The 20,464-nt window shown below is 40.3% G+C and overlaps 1 long non-coding RNA gene across 1 annotated transcript; it reads right to left on the minus strand.

Moving 5' to 3' along the window:
• Window positions 1–10,731: 10,731 nt before the first annotated feature.
• Window positions 10,732–19,757, minus strand: LOC111747017. The gene is made up of 2 exons (XR_002783357.1): window positions 19,412–19,757; window positions 10,732–11,651 (listed from the first exon to the last, which is right to left on the minus strand). It is a non-coding gene; the product is annotated as an uncharacterized LOC111747017 (long non-coding RNA).
• Window positions 19,758–20,464: the final 707 nt, after the last annotated feature.

The raw sequence follows: 20,464 nt of genomic DNA on the forward strand, positions 1-20,464 counted from the left end.
TGGTTATACTAATCTACATTCTCATCAGCATATAGATTTCCTATTGCTCCCCATCCTCACCAACACCTGGTATTATCAGATTTTTAAAATCTTTCCAATCTGATGTGTGTATAGTATTTTATTGTAGTTTTAGTGCCTGTTTTTTTAACTTTTAGTTTTAATGCGTTGACTCATACTGCATGCATTTATCTCAGTCTTGCTGCTTTTGCTCGGTATTACATTTATAAGATTCACCTATGTTGCATGTGGAATCTCACTGTGTTTCCCTTATTATTAGTGAACTTGATCACATTTTCATATATTTTTGGCCCTGTTCATAACCTCTTTTGGTAAGTGCTTATTCAAGTCTTTTGCTTGTTTTTTTAAATTAGGTTGGCTGTCTTTTTATTATTGATTTGTAGAAGATTCTTTTCAACTTTTAATTCTGGATACTAATTCTCTAGTGGTTTTGTGTTGCAAATATCTTCTCCCATTCTCATGTGCCTCTCTTTAGTTCTCACAGCAATCCAAAGAAATAAATATTGTGGTGTCTTATTTTACAGTTGAGGAAACACAACAGAGCCTTAGAAAAGTTTAGCGACTTGTTCGAGGTCATCCAGCTATCAGCATCAGAGCTGGGAAATCAAACCAAAATCTGCTCAGCATGCAAGACTGGAATGTGCATGTTTTCAGTTTTATTCACTTGCCCACACTCAGAGTCAGGGCCCATCAGTCCCCCTCAAGTGTTCTACGGCCCTTCGACCACTTCTCCTGCCCCAGCTTCTCTCTTTCCTCCTTTCTTCCTCATGACTCTGGCTTACTCATGATTTCCACTTTCTGCCTTTTTGTATGACCTTTCTCATATCCCAAGTTCTAAATGTTGTCACTCACTTGGGTTCTTCTTCAAAGTCCCTGAAAGAGGTCTCATCAGCTCCACATGGCATGATCTCCTTCACAGTCCATATCATGGCCATGACTCAGGTGCTCTCCCAGCCTAATTGGCTGTGGCCATGGTGGTAGAGTCACACAGCTCAGATGGAGCTGGGGGCATAGTGGCTGCTCTCCAAAGCAGTTATTTCCTCTGGTTCTTCACTTTGCTAATCATCACCTGCTCCTTTGACATCTCAGCATCCTACTTAATGACAACTCCCATCCGATCTGTCCCACAAACGTGGGAGTCTTCTATAATACCATCTTCTTCCATACTCCACACCCAAAATCATTTAAACATCAATTCCTATCAATGATTTGGCCTAAATAAGTCCTAAATCTACCCAATTGTCTTCATGGCTAGCCTCTACCTTAACCCATTTTCCACCCTAGTCCAGACTACCACCACCTCTCACCTGGATTCCCAAAATAGCTCACTCGTGTTCTCTGCTTCTACTCTCCACTCTTCCTAATCCCTTCTCCACACAGCGACCAGAAGAATATGTTCAAGTCAGATTGTCCAAACTTTCATTGACTTCTCTTTCTCTTGGGATAAGGACCAAAACCCTTAAGATAAATCCCAAGGTCTTGCAAGGTTTGGCCCTTGCCTCCCCCTTCACTCTCTTCCTTGCTCTCTGTTCTCTGTCCTCCAGAAGTTTTTCAGTCCTGTTGATATGCCAGGCTCCCTCCCCCACAGGACCTTTGCACAAGCTGTGTAAACTATCTAGCAGCCTTGGGCACCTCTCACCACACTTCTGCCTAGTTAATTTCAGATCTCAGCACTTCTGGTCCCTCTGACTTACACAGGTGATGTGCACAACCCTGCATTACTGTTATCTCAGTTGTAGGCCCAAAATGGTTCATGTAAACAAGATATGGTTGTCCTCTGCCTATCAGACAGCAAAGATTAACATTATTGATAAATCCTGTGTTGTTGAGTCTGCACGATAACATGCACTGATTCACACTTTAATTCAGGTACAACCTGAATGGTAGAGGGGGGAGAATGGTAGGAAATAAAGCAATTAGGTTTTAAATTTTTCAAATCCTTTGACCCAGCATTTCCACTTCTATGAGTTTATTCTTTAAAAATACTCTCATATGTAGAAAGATATGCAGAACAATTTTCTTTGTAAAATTGTTTATAATAGTGAAAAATGGAAACAGTACACATATCAATAAAACACTAGCTATATAAACTGTGATACATTCATAAAATGGAGTATTCTTTCAGCCAGCTAAAAGAATGAGGTAGGTTTTTTTGTATTCATGTGGAGGGATATCTATGCTATATTAAGCTAAAAAGGTTAAAAGAGTATGGCTCCATTTTAATGCTTTAAAAGTATATTACATGAGCATTTTTAAAAGTTGGAGAAAAATGCACAACTCTACTGACAGTGGCTATCTCTAGGGAAGAAGGATGAGTTTATGGGGGACTTTCTATGTTATATATTCCTGTAATGTTTGATTTTGCTATTTTATTATTGTTAAACAATTTATAACCTGAAAAAATCCAATATAGAGAAAAAGATATTTATAAAATTAAATTTATAGTATCTCTTCTCCCTAAAATGTAAGCTCTCTGAGGTAAGAAAATGCTTCCATCTTATTTAGTGCCAGGCACATGGCAGGCACTCATTAAACATTTATTAATTGAATAAATAAGTGAATGAATGAACCGTTTCTATGACCCCATAAAATGGGGCGCTCAGTACTCCAGGAACAGAGCATGGCTACCTCCTCCCTTGAGTTGTACACCATAATTTTAAAAGCTGTAAAAGAGCTTTGCCTTTTTTTTAAATTTTAATTAGTTTCAAGTATACAGTACATTGGTTAGACATCTATATAGTTCATAAAATGATCCCCCCAATTGCTCCCTCCCTCCCCTGACCCTCCAGCTAGCCAACATATTAATATTAATGCTAACTGCATTCCCTATGCCGTGCTCCCCATCCCCGTGATCATCCATCAGTTACTAATTTGTACTTCTTTAACCCTTCACCCCATTCTCCCATCCCTCAAACTCCCCTCCCCTCTATCCATCACCAAATTGTCCACTATATTTGTGAGTCTGTTTTTGATTAGTTTGTTCTTTTTATTCGTTAGATTCCGCATATAAGTGAAATCATATAGTGTTTATCTTTCTCTGTCTGACTTAAATACCTTCTAGGTCCATCAAAGCAATATCTTCTTCCATCCCCTTTTAGTCTTTTAGTCTGTGTGTGTCTTTTAATCTGAAGTGAGTCTCTTACAGGCAACATGTAGGGGTCTTGTTTTTCTTTCCATTCATCCACTCTATCTTTTAGTTGGAGCACTTAATTTTTTTCCATTTAAGTACTTATTGATAGAAATGTAGTCGTTATCATTCTTTATTCCTGTTTTTGATACACGTTTTTTCTTCTTAAAGAAGTCCCTCCAACATTTCCTATAATACTGGCTTGGTGGTGACAAGTTCCTTTAGTTTATTTTTGTCTGGGAAGCTCTTTATCTGTCCTTCAACTCTAAATGGTAGCTCTGCTGGATAAAGTATCCTTGGTTGTAGATCCTGGGTCTTCATCCAGTCGAATATTTTTTGCCAAGCTCTTCATCCTGCTTAGTTTCTTTTGAGAAATCAGCTGCCAGTCCTATGGGTGTTCTCTTGCTTTCCTCTTGCTGCTTTTAATATTCTTTCTTTGTATTTAACCTTTCGCATTTTAATTATGATGTGTCTTGGTGCGGGCCTCTTTGGATCCCTGAGCTACCTGGGGTTTTATGTCCATTTCCTTCACCAAGTTAGGGAAGTTTTCCATCATTATTTCTTCAAACGGCTGTTCGACATCTTGTTTTCCTTCAGGTATGCCGATCAGACAGAGATTTTGACCCTTAATAGTGTTCCATATGCTCTTTAAATTATTTTTATAACTTTGGCATCTTATCTCTTGCCATTCTGATTGAGCATCCTTGGCTTTCCTGTCCTCTAGATAGGGTATTTGATCCTTTTCTTTATTCACTTTATTTATTCCTTTGTTTATTCCATTCAGCCTGGTTCCCTTTAATAATTTCCATTTCCATTTTTATGTTTTTTATCTCTTTGTTGAAGTTCCCACTGAATTTATCTACACTTCCCAAAAGTTCATTGAGCATCTTTATAACCAGTGTTTTGAACTCTGCATCTGTTAGATTACTTGGCTCCATTATATCTGGATCTCTGTTCTGTTTTGTCAAATGGTTTCTGCTTCTTTGTCCTGCCTTTCTGCATCTGTTTCTATGTACTAAGCAAAGCTCCTAAGTCTTTCGGTCTTATTAGTGTGGATTTGAGTATTAGGTGTCCAGTGGCACAGTCCTGAGTTTCAGCTGCAAGCCAAAGTTAGCTCCAGCCTGTGCCCCTCTGGGGCCACCTGTTAAGATTCAGCAAACAATCCACAGATGCTGTGCTTATAGTTGTCTCAAGAGGCCATGCCAGAAACCGATGCCAGCTGCCACCAGTGTGAGTCTTAGCACTGCTCAGCAAGGAGCACCTGACTCACTGAGTATATACCTGGATGTGGCTTGGGTGGGGCCACGAGTTGGGAGAGGCAGGGTTTCAGGGAATCATCTGGGCAGAGTGACCTCTGTTACCCAGTTTGACGATGTCACGGCTATGGTGGCGCTGAGTCCACACACTGGGAGAGGAGAGGGCTCAACGGGGAACAATAGATACCCCCAGCACTTATGTACAGAGCCAGTCTCACCTCGGCCCTCACACCAACAACTCAGTAAACCCTGGTACCCACTGTGCAGCCAAACTGGCACTGGTGCTCAGAGTGAGCAGATCCGTCACCGCGAAAATCTGCTTGTGAATGCGGCCCCTTTAAGAAGCTTCTGCCGCTGCCACAGCCTCATCTCACTCAGCCGCTCAAGTCCAGGTAGCCCCATATCCTCGCCCTGTCCTACTTTCTGCCATTGCAGAGTGATTTCTTGGATTTCTCCCTAGTTGTATGGCTTGTTCATCTAGATCCCAGGCGATTTTTCCTTGCTGCTTGCTCCTTGTTTCTGTCACAACTTTGATTTGGCCAGAGGGATGAACAGAGCCTCTATCATCTATGTCATTTCCTCCCCTCTGCTTCACCTTTTTACAGCATTCCCATGAGACTGTTTGCTGATGTTGAGCTTTAGGGCCTTCACTCAAGTACTGCACTCAAGCCGAATTACTCCTCCTGATTTAGGTAATTAATTTCTTTGAGTCCCAAGTCAGGGGTTCACATTTTGTCCCTGTCGAATTTCATCTTTGGAGTTTTATTCACACTGCCAAGATATTTTAAAACCCAATCCTTGACACCTAACCAAGTGTAAGTCTTACCAGCTTTATGTTGCTCACACACTTGATAAATATGACTTATATGTGTACTTCCTATTTATTTATAAATAAAACTGCACAGGACAGGGCCTCCAACAGAACCCTACAGCCTTCCATAAGATATGGCACACTAGGAGGAATCTGGTCTTTCTGAGCCCAATGAAGCTCAAGCATATTAAGCTCATTCCCACCTCAGGACCTTTGCACTTACAGCTCTTTCCACTTGGAAAGCTTTCTCCAGATGATAACTCTTACTCGATACTAAGGATTTAGCTCTAAGGTTATCTCATCAAAAAGGCCTTCCTACTATCCCATCTAAAATAATCCCCTCCCTACCTCCACATTATCCTGTTGTGTTTTTTTAAAGCACTTAACAATAACTAAAGTTACCTTGTTCATATTTTCATTTACTTCTTTATTACCTGCTCCCTCCCCTCACCCCAGTGTCAGTGGGGACATTGTCTGCCTTATTTATACTCTGTCTCCTGGGCCTGTTATATTGTAGTTACTTGACAGATATTTGCCGAGCAAATGAATAAAGTTGGTTAGATATCTGTGACTTTACCTACCTGAACTGTCTTCTAGACATAAGGTCTGTTTTATCTGCAAGGATGTTATATTAGTTTTCTGGGGCTGCTGTAACAAATCACCACAAGTTTTAGGGCTTAAAACAAAAATTCATTGTCCTACAATTCTGGGGGCCAGAAGTCCAACATGAGTTTCACTGGGCTGAAATGAATGTGCCAAAAGGGCCACTCTCTCTGGAGGCTCTAGGGGAGAATCTGTTCCTTGCTTCTTTCAGCTTCTGGTGGCTTGCCAGTGTTCCTTGGCTTGTGGCTGCATCACTCCAATCTTCAAGGGCAGCATTTACAAATCTTTCTCTGTTCCATCTTTACATTGCCTTTTCCCCTGTATATGTCATTGTAAAATCTCCCTCTGCCTCTCTCTTAAAAAAGATATATGTGATGGCATTTAGGGCCCAACTGGATAATCTAGAATCTCTTCAACTCAAGATGTTTAACTTAATCACATCTGCAAAGACTTTACCATATACTTTACCATATCAGGGGTTAGGACCTGATATCTTTGGAAGCCACCATTAGTCCCTGTGGATGTCATTAGTGACTGTAAAATGCCTATGCAAAATTGAGACATATCATGTGTCCAGGATTTCTCTTCCTCACCTCTCTGGTAATGCCTGCCACACAAGAAAGCTCAGTAAATGTTTCTTGAGTAGATAAATGCATGAAAGATGATGTTCTGTTCTACCACTTCCTACCCCAGCCCTTGAAAAGAGAAAAATTAGCCTGTAATTCCTTTAGTACAACTGGTTTTACCAATTCAGATTCTCGAGAAGCCAGAATGGGTTTGGAAATGCAGAACCTCTTCATAAGTGATCTCCATCAGACATGGTGCCAATATTCATTGAGAAAGAGATATGATTATTGAATGGGTAACAAGACTAAAATTATCTACAAATAAGCCTTGCCCACTACAGAGGGTTTGGGCTTTGCTCATATTTGATTTCTCTCCCTCCCTAGCACTCTGAGGAGGGTTGTGTTGTAGCCAAATGAGTTCTTTGTCTCTTGTATGCTGAAGACAATGTTGGGGAGATAGAGACCAAATGTCACTGATCAGGCAGAATTATCTTCCCCAAATTGAGGAGACCTCTGATGTACTTCATATAGAAGTACAGACTCTGGAAATGGGCTATTCTAATTCATAATAGAGTCATTCCATAGTAATAAACTATTTTCAAATCCTTGGTCTGGCCCCCAGAATGACATCATAAACCTGATTCCCTGCTGATACGAGATTATTCTACAGTTATTGCCTGTATTACTCTTTAATAATTCCTTGACAAAACCACAGATGGAAAACTAATGTGGGGACCTTGGTCTCTGTCCCCAGGCCCCCATCCATGATGGGATTCTCTTGAGAAGTCAGTTGGTGGGGTTTGGTACCCTAGATTGCACCTGAGCTGCACCCTCAAGTCCCCACTGCTAAGCAGCAGGGGAAAAGTTCTAAAAGCTGAGAACAGAAGGAGATTGCCCTGTCTCAGCATCAAGGTGGTGGTGATCATCGATCTTGCACTTAACCTTCAACGGTGCTCAAGACTTCTCCTCCCTCATCCCAAAGGAAGAAGGGCTGCCGATGGAAGAGGAATGGCATTGAGGACAACCAAGTGGACTTCAGTGAGACCTGTAAGAGCAGTAGGATTCTCTTCTCCCACTGCCCCCAGGAATAAACATTGAAAGGGCCAAACAGGCATGGGAGAGGACCAAGGAGAAAGCAGGAAACTCAAGTCTAACTTGAAAGATGAAGAGGGATCTTTGAGGCTCACATGTGGTTCAACCCAGCACACCAGTGTAGGAACCTAGATATAAGCTAACCCACAACGGTCCCAGCTAGAACTAGATGCACATTTGCCTGGGGTGACCTTCTTACCACAGAGCAGTAACTCTGCCATGAAGCCCAGGGATGCCATTCCAAAGAAAAGTACTTGCTTTGGGGGAGCTGTGATAGGCTGTGGCCTTTCCTCAACTGTGAATTAGAACCTTGGATTGATGCCACAGTTTTCCTGAGAACACATCAGTGCATTTATAAAGCATGTCAGTGGGACAATGATTCACTCTGCAAAGAATCTAAACAAACTAGTCTCTTTTAACTCCCATTATAGCTTTTCATAAAGGGAGGCATACATGTTTTGTGGCTGAAGAAAAGAATGCATATCACCTGTTCTTACTTGCAGTAACTTACCTGTGAATTAGTAAAGTGACTAAACCCCTTAGGGGAATATACTGAACCAAAGAAACAGGAACAAAAATTATGCCTTATCTATCTATAATGCCCACACTGTAAAATTTGAAACAAGGAGCTCAGGGAATTTGAGAGCATCAGATAAGATTATAAAAGTTTCTTAGGTTTATTTTGTTGAAAATCTGGTCCTTTAAAAAAAGTATATAACTCCATAAAGGAAAAGACTGATAGGTATAACTCTATAAAAAGTAAAGACTTCTGAATCTATATATACATATGCAAACACATAAATCTACCATAAATAAAAGACAAATAGTAAAATTAGGAAAAAAAATCTTGCAACTTATAACTCAAAGGGTTACTTTATTTAACATATAAAGAGCTTTCACAATCTGCTAAGAAAAAACACTGATAGAAAAATTATCAATTTATTAAAAAAAAAAAAACAAATCATCAATAATGAGACATATAACTGAAATAACCAGGAGATGAAATTCTTTCCTATCAGACTGAAAGATGAAAAAGAATGACAGCTATAGCACAGATGAGGCCATGAGAAATGGGAATTCTCACACATGCTGACTAAGTTTGACTATTTCAAATTTTTAGATACATATTCCCTTTGACTTATCCATTCCATTTATAAGAATGCATCCTAAATAATCATGGATGTGTGAAAAAACTTAGCTATAGAAAACATTCACCACAGCATTTATATATATATAAAACAACATAAATAACCCCTAATTGAGGATTTAAATATATTCTAGCTTAAGGACAGCCATTCACTAGAATACTATGCAATATTTAAAAATGATTATTTTAAAAGGTGATTACATCTATCTATACTGATTGTTACTGTACAGTTCTAAATATATACCATAAGGTAGTATGCATATTCATATCTATATATGTACATATGGAATGCCACTCCAAAGTGGCTTGGTTTGGAGATTGAGAATCTAAAGATATATAAATATATAATAGATCAATAGATTAATATAGATAATGTATAGATCTATAGACATCTATATCAAAATGCTAACATTTATTTCTAGGTTTAGGATAACTCATTTATGCTTTTTGTTTTTCTTTTCCTTTCTTTTTTCTTTCTTTCTTTTTTTTTTTTTTTGCCATGATCGCTTTATATGCAAGGGAGAAAATACAACCATTTCAAAAAGACGGAATGCACAAGTGGGCAAATACTCCAAAGCTGGAAGCATCCCTTTGGCTGATGATTCACAAAATAAGCAAAATAAGGTTCACAGTGGATTACTTAGAATGAGTGTAGCCATATAATTTATTATCCAAACCAGGACCCTTTTGAGACTGAAAGGGGAAGCTATTAATTATTTTGCATAATCTGGGACTCCGTAGGCAAACTGAGCCTGTGGTCAGCCTACTTAGAGTGAAAGGTCTGTTTAATTTGTCTTTGAAAATGACCCGGTGTTGGAGGGTTAGGAGGTAAACTACAAATGTAGAAACTACCCTCTTATTAGTACAATTGGGTGCAATTTCTAAACATGCCAGCCAGATGGTTAAAGAACGTTCAAAAGTTCAAGTTTCTCACCTAATTAGTTCATTCAGATCAATAGAGCCCTCATTTTAGAGATTTGTCCTTGATAAAAAGTATTTCTTAAAGAAATGTACCACTTGACTAAGAACACACAGTATTATTACTCAACATTATCACATACTGTAGATTTTAATCTTGGAAACATCCTGAGATTCTTTAAACCCTTCCTGACTCCAAATCCCCTCATGACTTAACCTGTTTTCCACTAAGGGCTTTGTTTTAGGGAACTATTATCTATGTACCCGAGGCTCTTAGTTAAGATGGCCACTGTTCCATGGGTCACTCTGTCCACAGGCTATTGATATCCTTCCAGTCTTTTGTCATTGGGCTCAAATTTCTCCTCTCTTCCAAGTCTGCACTGCCCACAAAACCAACCTGTTCTGCTCAGCCTCCTACAGTATTTATTATCTGCACCTTCTCACAGTCTATCCACTTTTGATTGCATATACGCCTCCCTCAAACTAGACCATAAGCAACTTCTCACGGTCCATGCTACCTGGCACATGGCTGGGTGAGGTAAACTCATCAACCTCTCTTATTTCAATAATAAAATGAGGATTCTAATTCCTTTATATACTCCATCTCCATCCAAACAGGTAGTTACTAGTTTTCTGAGGCAATTTTTTTGAAAAGCCAAATGCTCTGAATGCCAAGGAGTTTGTATTTGTGGAAAAATTAAAGCCCTCTCAACTGAGGCAGTTGGTGAAGCCTTTCTCCTCTTAAGTGTGTCACATGCTAAAGATTCAGAACAAAGTTAGGATATTTGTCAGCAAGAGAGTAGTGTCTGTGTGTTAAAGACGGCTCCACAGGTATAAAGGACGAAAGCTCAGACAAGGTCTGTTAATACTTGCAATACCACCACTCCCATCTTACAGCATTTTACTGGTATTTTGATTGTGCCTGCAGAGGGCCAACATGGAGCTCAGCAGTTGATCAATTCTCTAACATTCACCCTCGCCCTCCTAAGGGTCCAGCACCTGACATTACTGGGCATTGATCGCAACCTAAGCAACACATGTTGCTAAATCAATCATCGGTCAATCCATAATTGAAATGATACTCTTTGTACCTCCTGCTGCCAAATTCATTAAACTGATACACATGTCAATGTTTCTTCCTTCAAGCCAAGCTTAGGATGACTTAAACCCCAGATGAAATGTGAACAACCAAATTTAGATACCAAGATTGTTTTATTTATTCCATCACCCAAGGCACTGTATTTCTTATACAGAAGAGTCTCTTGGGAAATCTGCCAACTCAAACGCATTCATCATAACCTGCATCACTTTACAATCCTTAAAATCACACATATGGTCAGCAAGGCAGGGTGACCCCAGTTCAAGCAAAAAGGTCAAACTCCCAGCTGAATTGTGAACATACACAAAGAGTCACCAACAACCCCATTCCTTCTGCTGGTCCATCTAGCACCTTAATGAGTATTAGGAAAATGGAATACCTTCTTCAAGAAATTTTATTTCCATTTGTTAGAAAATAGTCTTCACATTCCTGATTTTGTTAGGACAAGCCACTTTAGTGCCATCTGCCAGGAAAATTGTCACAATAAATCTATGATGTCTGTGATGTGCATGATGCTTCCTTAAAAGTGGCCCAATTATTCAGTGCACAACCTATGTAATAGCCCTGGCCAGGTGTTTGATAACTTTGAAATAGAAGCTAGTAGGAGGGAGACATGCTTTACTTTACTTCCCCTCTGTGCCTCAATTTCATCATATAAATTAGAAATAATAAGAGGTATCTAGCATGGATGTGTTATCACTGATCAAGCTTCCCATTAGAATAGAAAAGCAATGGTCTGTAAAGGGTTCAAAGAATAAGAAAGAAGTGCCCACATTACTTGGTTATCAAATAAGATCTACATCCGTAAGACAGAGAACTTACATTTCCTTTGATTCTACAAATAGGATTCATCCAATAACATAATTTGGCTTTCATATATTGAAAGTGAAGAGACCCTGATTTCCTTGTAGCAATGATGGTTTCCGCGGCCCCCACCACATTCTTGCTAGGTTTCTGTGTGACAAAAGACACCCATGATGGCAAAATAGTTGATGAGAGTGAGGTATTCATTCTCTGGAAATGAAAAAGAAAAAAATAAAACCCAAAATTAATCATCCTACATGAGGATTTCCCAATCCCATCACTATCATTTTGGGGCTGGATACGTCTTTGTTACCGGGGGCCATCCCGAGTATCTCATGGTAAGGTGTTTGGCCTCTACCCACGAGATGCTAGTAGTACCCTCTACCCCGCATCATGACAACCGAAAATGTCTTTAGATATTGCCAATGTCCTTGGGGGTGGGGGGTGAGAGTGAGGGGGGAGACAGCAAAATTGTCCCCAGCCTACACAGAAATTTAAATTTACAGCCTTAGCATAATTCTTGAGAAACGGCAATCTATGAGCAAGCTGGCCTCCAAACAGCAGAACCCTGGACTTTGCTCTAAGTTCCACAACCATTGTTTTATGCCTTTAGAGATAATAGGCTTCTATTTCCTGTCATGTAAAGATAACGCAAATGTTGTCCTCTCATTTTCAAGATTTCCTCCATTTCAGAGTATTGGGCTGGGGCTGGGAAAAAAGGTGTTAGTAATCACTGGGGCTGGCCTGAGATATCACAGCCAAGGCATCCCTCTACTCAAACTGTACCCAGCCACCTCTTGGGGTCCAGGGACTGACATCTTCTCTTGAATAATGGTGCTACTAACACACAGGGCTATCATGAAGTAAAAGCCAGCAACTTTCAACCTTACTACTGTGGCTCCCCTGTAAGTGTAAGCCCACAACTTTCCACAACACAGCTATCTAAGACCGACTCATTCAAAAATTTGAAGAAAGCCAGAGAAATGACAGCACAGAAAACTTTACAACTGGATAGTGGGTTTGAAGGATTCCAGAGTCATATGCAGGTCATCCCATATAGGTTTCCCTACTGAACACCACCTGGTCTGGCTCCCAGCCCAGAAGAGGCTCTCATCTGCCTTGATCCCACCATCTGGGGAGACCTTCAGTCCTCCAGTCTCTGGGAAGTCCAGAGCAAGCCCTTGTCTCAGGCATGCTCCCTCATTCTCCTCCAGCCATCCTTTTCCATGGCTCTTTATCCCTCTGGGATGACTGACGTGGAAATACCTACATAAAGTCTGAACCACCACCCACAATTTCTGACCGGCTGCTGTTGTCTACACCCACAGGGGTTGGCCTTTTCAGATACTTAAAGACAATCTCTCTCAATAATTCATTTCCCCAAGTCTGAGATATTTGGAAAATCACCTTGGGGCATCTTTTATCAAGAGTCTAAGCTGGTTATAGCCATTAGGCCCCCTTAGTGGTACCCTGTGAGCATGAACTGAAATCAGGGTTCCAGTGATTTTCCTGACATGGCCCATGCTCACCTATGACAAATGGTGAGCAATGAGTCATATAACACTTCTCAAGAATAAAAATACAGTTTTAGAGATAGAGTTCTATGGTCTAAAAGGTTGTGTCCCACCCCCCACCACCAAATTCACATGTTAAAGTACTAATCCCCAAGGTGATGGTATTAGGAGGTGAGACTTTGGGGAGGTGGTTAGGTCAGGCAGTGCAGTCCCCATGAATGGGATTAGTGCCCTTATAAAAGGACCCCAGAGAGCTAACTCACCCCTTCCACCATGTGGGGACATGGTAAGAAGGTGCCATTCATGAAACTAGAAGCCCTCAATAACACCTAATCTGCCAGCACCATGAACCCAGACTTCCAGCCTCCAGAACTGTGAGAAATAAATTTATTTTGTTTATAAGCCACCCAGCCTGTGATATTTTGTTAGAGCAACCCAAAAGACTATGGCAGGGTATTCTAAATCCATAATGGAAAAGAAACATTTTTTTCTAACAGACATTGAAACATATTGTAAAACAAGAGTAATTATAACAGTGGAATTGGTGCTAGGAAAAAAAAAAAAAAACAGTTCAAGCACGGGAATAGAAAAGAGAGCTTAGAAACAAACCCATGTATTTGGGAATTGAGTATATGATGGCTCTCTATAGGAAGAATAAGCTATTCAATATACGCCTAGGGAAAATTGGTAACTGGAAGAAGATCAAAAAATAATTTTTTACCTCATACCATTAACCAAAAAAAAATCTGAGATCTAAATATAAAAGAAAAACAAAACAATAACAATGAAAAACTTATAATGCATAAAGAGAAAATATAAGAAAATATTTTATGGCCTTGAGGAAGAGGTCTTTTTAAGCAAGATACAAAAAGCAAAAGGCCTCAGAAAAAGTCTGATACGTCCAAAGAGAAAAAAAAAGTACAAAGAAGATGCCATAAACAAGGTTAAAAGAAGGAAAGCAACAAGCTGGAAAATTACATTATTTTCAAACAGACAAAAGCTCTAAATCTAGAAAGTAAAGAGAAATTACAATCAATAAAAAGATCTAAGAACACCAATAACAAATTACCAGAAGATAATAACAGCAACTTACAGAGTGAAAATACAATGAACATAAGAAAAACTGATCAAAAATATATAGAATTGAGGGAAATACAATATTATCATAATATTGGCAAAGATTAAAATGTTTGAGAATGGTGAGTATTAATTAGGATGTGAGGAAATGGGCACATTCCCATGCTGCTAGTGGGAGTATAAATTATGCAGCTACTTTAGAAGGCAATTTGGCACAACTATTAAAATTTAAAATATAAGCAACTCTACTTTCAAGTAGAAATACTTCCTCGTGCACCTAGGAAACATATATAAAAATAAAGATGTTGACCACCCTATTTTTTGTAAAACCAGAAACCTAAATATCCATCAATAAGATAATAAGTAGTCTGAAACATCTTATGGAATATTATGTAGCAGCTGAAAAGAGTGAGGTATTTGGGGTAGCTCCATAGTGTAGTGGTTAGCACATATGCTTTACACGTAGAAGGTCCTGGGTTTGCACCCCAGGTGGAGCCACGGACCATACCTCAGGGGCGCCAGGCCCCCGGGCCCGGGTGCACACTGTCAGCCTATGGGTGGAGATGCTCCAGGTGCACACTGTCAGCCTATGGGAGGAGATGCTCCACCTCCATTTCTTAAGGGAAACGGCAACATCCATAGGTCAGAGGTGGAAGTGGGGGATGGAGAATTGAAATGGAGGGAGAGAATTAAAGAGGGGGAAAAAAAGAGTGAAGTATGCCAATTTGTAATGATACATGATAGCATATGTGAGAAAAAACATCCACAAAATGATCTGTTGCATCTGTCAATCTTGTTTATGCTCATGCAAGTTTTCTTTCTCAACCAGGGTTAAATACACACACACACACATCTCCACATAATGACGCTATTAAGATTTTCAAAAAAGAAGACACACACAGCAATATCACCTACACCTGTAATGATAAATGTATACGGTAAGTAAATGTATAAAAAATGGTCTGAAAAATGCCTTTCAATTTGGGGGTATGAGATGACCACATTTGAAGGCGATATTCAAAGGGAATTTCCCCCTATTGCTAACATTTCACTATCTCATGAGAACACATTCATACATGATTTTTAGAATTCAATATTAAGTTTATTTTACAAAAGAAAATAAGTAAATTTTTGTCAGAAAAAATAATCTGCAGAGACCTTACTCTGCTTACTTAGAAGACAACTTTTTACACTGTCATACAAAGCAGCCTCGTCTCCAAGCAGGCTTTGAATTCCACAGCTCCTTTACATAACAAAAAAGTCTTAAAGGGTCTCTCCTCTCCTCTGCCCTGCCCTGAAGTCCTTGTCCAGTCAAAGTTTCAGGCAGAAGTTTCGGAGGTCTGCAGGCACTTATGGCAGGGCCGCAGGCCTGTACAAAGGCATGGCAAGAGACTTAGTTTCCTTCCAAAGGAGGACTTTTGTCAGCAACATGAGCCCTCCTAGCATCAGAAGGTAGGCCTGTTTCTGACCGGCTACTGTTGTCTGCATGATGCACTGCAACTAAAGGAATAATAGCGGACATTTTACAGGTGTCCGTTGCGTGCCAGGCCTTATGCTGGGGGCTTGAGACTGAGAATCTCACCTAATCTTCACAACAATCTGAAGAGAAGAGCTTAACAGACGAGGAAACCGAGGTTCAGATGGATTAAGAAAGATTCTCAAATGACTGAAGAGCAATTCTGATCTACGCCTGCCAATGCTAAACCTGGGCTCTGGCCTCCACCCTGCACCATGTCCTCAACCGTGTTAAATGGTCAGTTTGGAGGGGTGTATGGGCTTTGCTCCAATTAATATGTGTACCTTAATGTTAAGTTTGTATTTATTTATATTTAGGTTAAGGGCCAGAAGTGATTTCTACAAGAAATACTAAAGAGAAGATATCTTTTCTCTTGTCTAACCCCTCAGAAGAACAGTGGTTAGGAATGGGGCCACCTCTGGGGAACCCTGAGGAACTCTGGGGAACAGAGGTCTCAACCTACAGTGTCAGAACAGTTCCAGAGAACCCCAAGTGATCAAAGTCACATACGAATCTGCCAGGGATTTCAAGGCAGCTTTACCTCAAAATAACACACTCGTGTTTTTCTGCTCTAGTCAGAATGCAAATTTCATGTTTCTGTAGTTACATTAATTAAGTCCACGTTTATTTAGACCTGGCACATGGCTAGGGCCCTATATTGAAAAGCCTGGAATTCCTATTTTCTTTCCTACTCCTGTTGCTACTGGGGGTCTTTTATCCCAGTCCTGTTTGATCCAGCAACATGTGCAGGGGCAGAGAAGAGACAGTCAACCTTGTCTAACAAGGCCAGGGAGACAGCACACCTGCCCTCCAGATGCAGAGAGCTTTTATAAAAGGGAGCAACGTATGTAACAAATTTCCCCCCAAATTACAATTCTCAGAGAGAGTGGGTTAGTGAAATAAATTTGGAGAGAAGAGTGGCAGATGGGATAGATGGATTCAATTAAGGCAAAGAACATTAAACAATTCCAAGGATGCCTCATTTTAATGGAACATGTCATTTTCTCCTCATTGCCTCCAGGTAACTCCCAACAACAGTCTAGGTAGAAAGTAGGGTGCACACATAGCGGCTCGGCCTGTGCAGGAGTTTAATATCCTCAAATGAAAGAGCTAATATTCCCTCTTCTTTTCAATAATGTGGTAACACAGCACATGAGTCAAACCAAGTGAATGCAGGCTATGAATCTGATGCACATTTCTACAGAATTGGGTGTTATTCAAATTGAATAGGTATTTTCCATTGTCATTTCCGCTGAACTGATTTCTTTCTTTGGTCTATGGGAGAGTCTCCTTTTTAATTAAACCAACCACTGTCATTTTTCTAAGAAAAATAATAAAACAATAAAAATATTTACATCCCTTTTATCTTCATAAACATTAATTATGAGGGGAAGAAGGTGTTATACCTTTGTTAGACAGTTTTATCACATAGACATTTTGATTACATGCTTTAAATTCCTGTTTTTCAGGTCAATTTATTCCTATTAAGACTGTATAAGATTCTTACTGTCACTAACAGTATTTGTAACTATTTGTGACCAAAAGGAATTCAAGTTAACAATAAATTTGCAATATATATAGTTGACATATAAGTATAGATGTGTATATAATAACATATATGCACCATGTTAACCTGAATATTACTCCCAACTGACCTCAATTTTCATCTAAAATCAAGTGTGAAAGCCTAGTAGTTTGATGAGCACTGCTTTCTTCATCCTCTGACTCCTAGCAGTGTAATTTAATTGACAGCCATGTTATCGTATTTACAAAGTGATAGGTGTGTTATAGTTTCATCAAGTTGGTACTATTATCTCTGTAGTCATTGGAGAAATGGTGGAAGGCTTAAAGTAGAAACTCTACAATTATACTCCATAACTCTAACTGCAATAATGTATACCCATTCTGATTATCAGTTAAAATGGCAATGTACTTGCTTATTTTGTAGAGATGCTAAATTACTTTTATATTTCAGCCCATTCTTTTCTTTGTCGCAAAGCAAAATCCTGTCAGCTAGAAGAGAATAATATTTAGGCTGTCATACCATTTTCAAGATGCTGTGCAGAAATAACCTCTACTGGACAGACAGCTAGAGCTAGGGGAGTAAGGTGTTAAAATGTGGAACCATTGCCTTCTCTTCAACTGAGGTATCCTGACTTCGCCTAACAAAAAGCCCCTTTGATTTTTTTAAGTGGTTTAAAGTAGCTCCCAGGAGAAAAGACAGAATTTTCTGGAAGCTCAAGTCACTGACTCTCAACCACTGGTCTTGAGTCCCTTCATTGCTGTATACTCTATACCTCAAGGAGGGTTGTAACAGCCACCATTGTGGTGGCATCGCTATCAGACTTGTTTCCGAAATTATGTCATTGGAGAATTGTTTCTACAAAGTAATAATTGAGTTTCAGTAGCAAAATCTTGAGTCCCTGAAGGATAAAGGTAAATTACAAAACTCAGAGTGTAGGAGATACTAGTATAAACTAGTCCCACAAAGCTGGCAAAAAAAAAAAAAAAAAATCTGAGAACGATGATACACAATTCATAGGAGGCTCAAAAGAGGAACAAAAGAACTTTGCTCAGACTTTTCCTTTGTTAAACTTATTTTTCTAATAAGTATTTTGTCATCCAATCACTTTATACTCAAACCATTCTGTAGTAATGTATTGCTATGTAACAAGTTACCCCAAAATTTAACAACTGAAAATAACATTAATTTTCTCACAGTTTATGTGGGTCAGGAATATAGGCATGACTAAGCTGGGTGCTTCTGCCCCAGGTCTCTCACAGGTGTGGGCTAACACTGTGGTATAATTTCAAGGCTCAGCTAGAGGAGGGTAAGCTTCCAAATTCGCTCACGTGGCTGGTGACAGTTATTCAGCACCTCACCAGCTGTTGTACTAAGGGCCTCAGTTCCTCGCTAACTGTTGGCCAGAGGCCTCCCTCAGTTTCTCGCCACATGCGCTTCTCCACAGGGCAGCTCACAACATGACAGTGGGTTTCCTCAGAGCAAGCCAGTGAAACCAAGACAGAAGCTATTGTCTTTTTGTAACCTAACCTCAGAAGTGACATTCCATCACTTTTGCCATATTCTATTTGTTAGAAGCAAGTCATTAGATATAGCCCACACTGAAGGGGAGGGGATCTCACAAGGGTTTAAATTCCAGGATGTGGGGATCATTGAGGTCATCTTCACTTGCATGTACAAGAGAAATAAACACCAAAATGGAAGGAAAACCAGAAAGTAGTAAGGGAAGGGGAAAATGTTTCAGGACCTAATTACTTATGCCTCACAGCTCTCTCTCTCTCTCTTTCTCTTTCTTATTCTCCTTCTCTCCTTCTCTCTTTCTCTCCTCTCTCTCTCTCTCTCTCTCTCTCTCTCTCTCTCTCTCTCTCTCTCTCTCTCTCTCATTCTCCCCAAATCCAGCCATACAACATACCCTCTGATGAGATGCTTTCTCCATAAAGTCCCCTTTTTTCCGCCTGCATGGGAACACCAAAGGTCAGGCCTTCATTTCTTCACACTATGAATAGGGTAGTACTACTTTTCTAACCAGCTTCCATAGTTCAATACGTCCTGGACACCAAGGACAGAGTAATCCTTCTAAGTCACACTTTCTACTTGTCCTTATGCTGCAGAAAGCTCCTTTAGTGGCTCCCCATTGTCAAACAAAACCCAAACTCTTTAGGTTGCCATTCAGTGCCTTCCATAATTTGACCCAGGCCTGACTCATCACCCCCAACCTCCCAACAGTAACTCATCATCCCAGGTAAACCACACTCAACACCCAGACATACCGTGCTTATATTCAGTTTGAAGCCTCTGCTAATACCATCCCTCCCCTTCCCTTGACAAGACCAGTCTTCACCCTATCATTATAAATCCTTCTCAATTTCCGAGATGCAAAGCAGATCAATCCCATCTTTTCTGTGATGCATTTTCTGATCAGTCCAAATTAGATTTCAGTTCCTCCTATGAATAGGTACAGTTCTGAGAGACACACCATTCACTGCCCTGGCCAGTCAAGGTGCACATGTCTTGTTTTCCCAAGAAGTTGGTAAGTTTCACACCTTCCTTCTTCCACAGAGACCTCCAGACTGCACCTTCCCCAAGAGCTGGGCTGGGTCTCACTTGTCCTCCTGTGCTGAGGGCAGTTGGTCCATGACAGGGAACATTGGTTGAAAAGAGAAGATGGATGAATGTATGGAAGGAAGGAGGGCGGGAGGGAGGAAGGGAGGGAGGGAGGGAAGGAAGGAAGGAAGGAAGGAAGGAAGGAAGGAAGGAAGGAAGGAAGGGGGAAAGGTTAAGCGCAGTGTCAAGCATATTGTAAGAGGTCAATAAGTAATAAATACTTGTTAACGACACTAAAATGAGAATTCTCCACCCAGTGGCCCCTTAGCCACTTAGTGGTTCCTATGTAGGAATCTTTCCAAAGAGAGCAAAGGCAAATGAAATTTATCTGGGTCTGACAAAAAACAAGCCCATGCACACAAACATCACAACTGAAGACCAATCCTAACTCTTCCTCCTTTGCCCATTCTTAATCCTGGCTCTGAGGTACAAGATGCCAAGCGCAGGGAAAATAGATGGCACAACCAAGGCAGACCTCAAGTCAGTACAGAGCAACTTCGAATCAGTGCGTTTAAGCCAGGGGCAGAAACAAAAGTAGTAAGAGCTAAAGGATGCTAGGGAAACCGAGGCAACAGTACATCTATTGCGTGGGGGGAGTGCCCATGTTTCCGGTTAAATACGAGGAAACAAAAGGACAGAGAAAAAGGGAGGGAGGGACGGACAGACGGACGGACAAACAGACCAGAACACCTTTTAAGGCCTTTATCGCCTACCCCTACGGAGAGAGGGAAAATCTCAAAGCATCAAACGTCCAAAATCCAGAGGAACTCTAACGCTTCCTTTCTGGCTG

This window comes from Pteropus vampyrus, unplaced genomic scaffold (assembly GCF_000151845.1).
Source record: "Pteropus vampyrus isolate Shadow unplaced genomic scaffold, Pvam_2.0 Scaffold208, whole genome shotgun sequence".
NCBI classification, from domain to species: domain Eukaryota; kingdom Metazoa; phylum Chordata; class Mammalia; order Chiroptera; family Pteropodidae; genus Pteropus; species Pteropus vampyrus.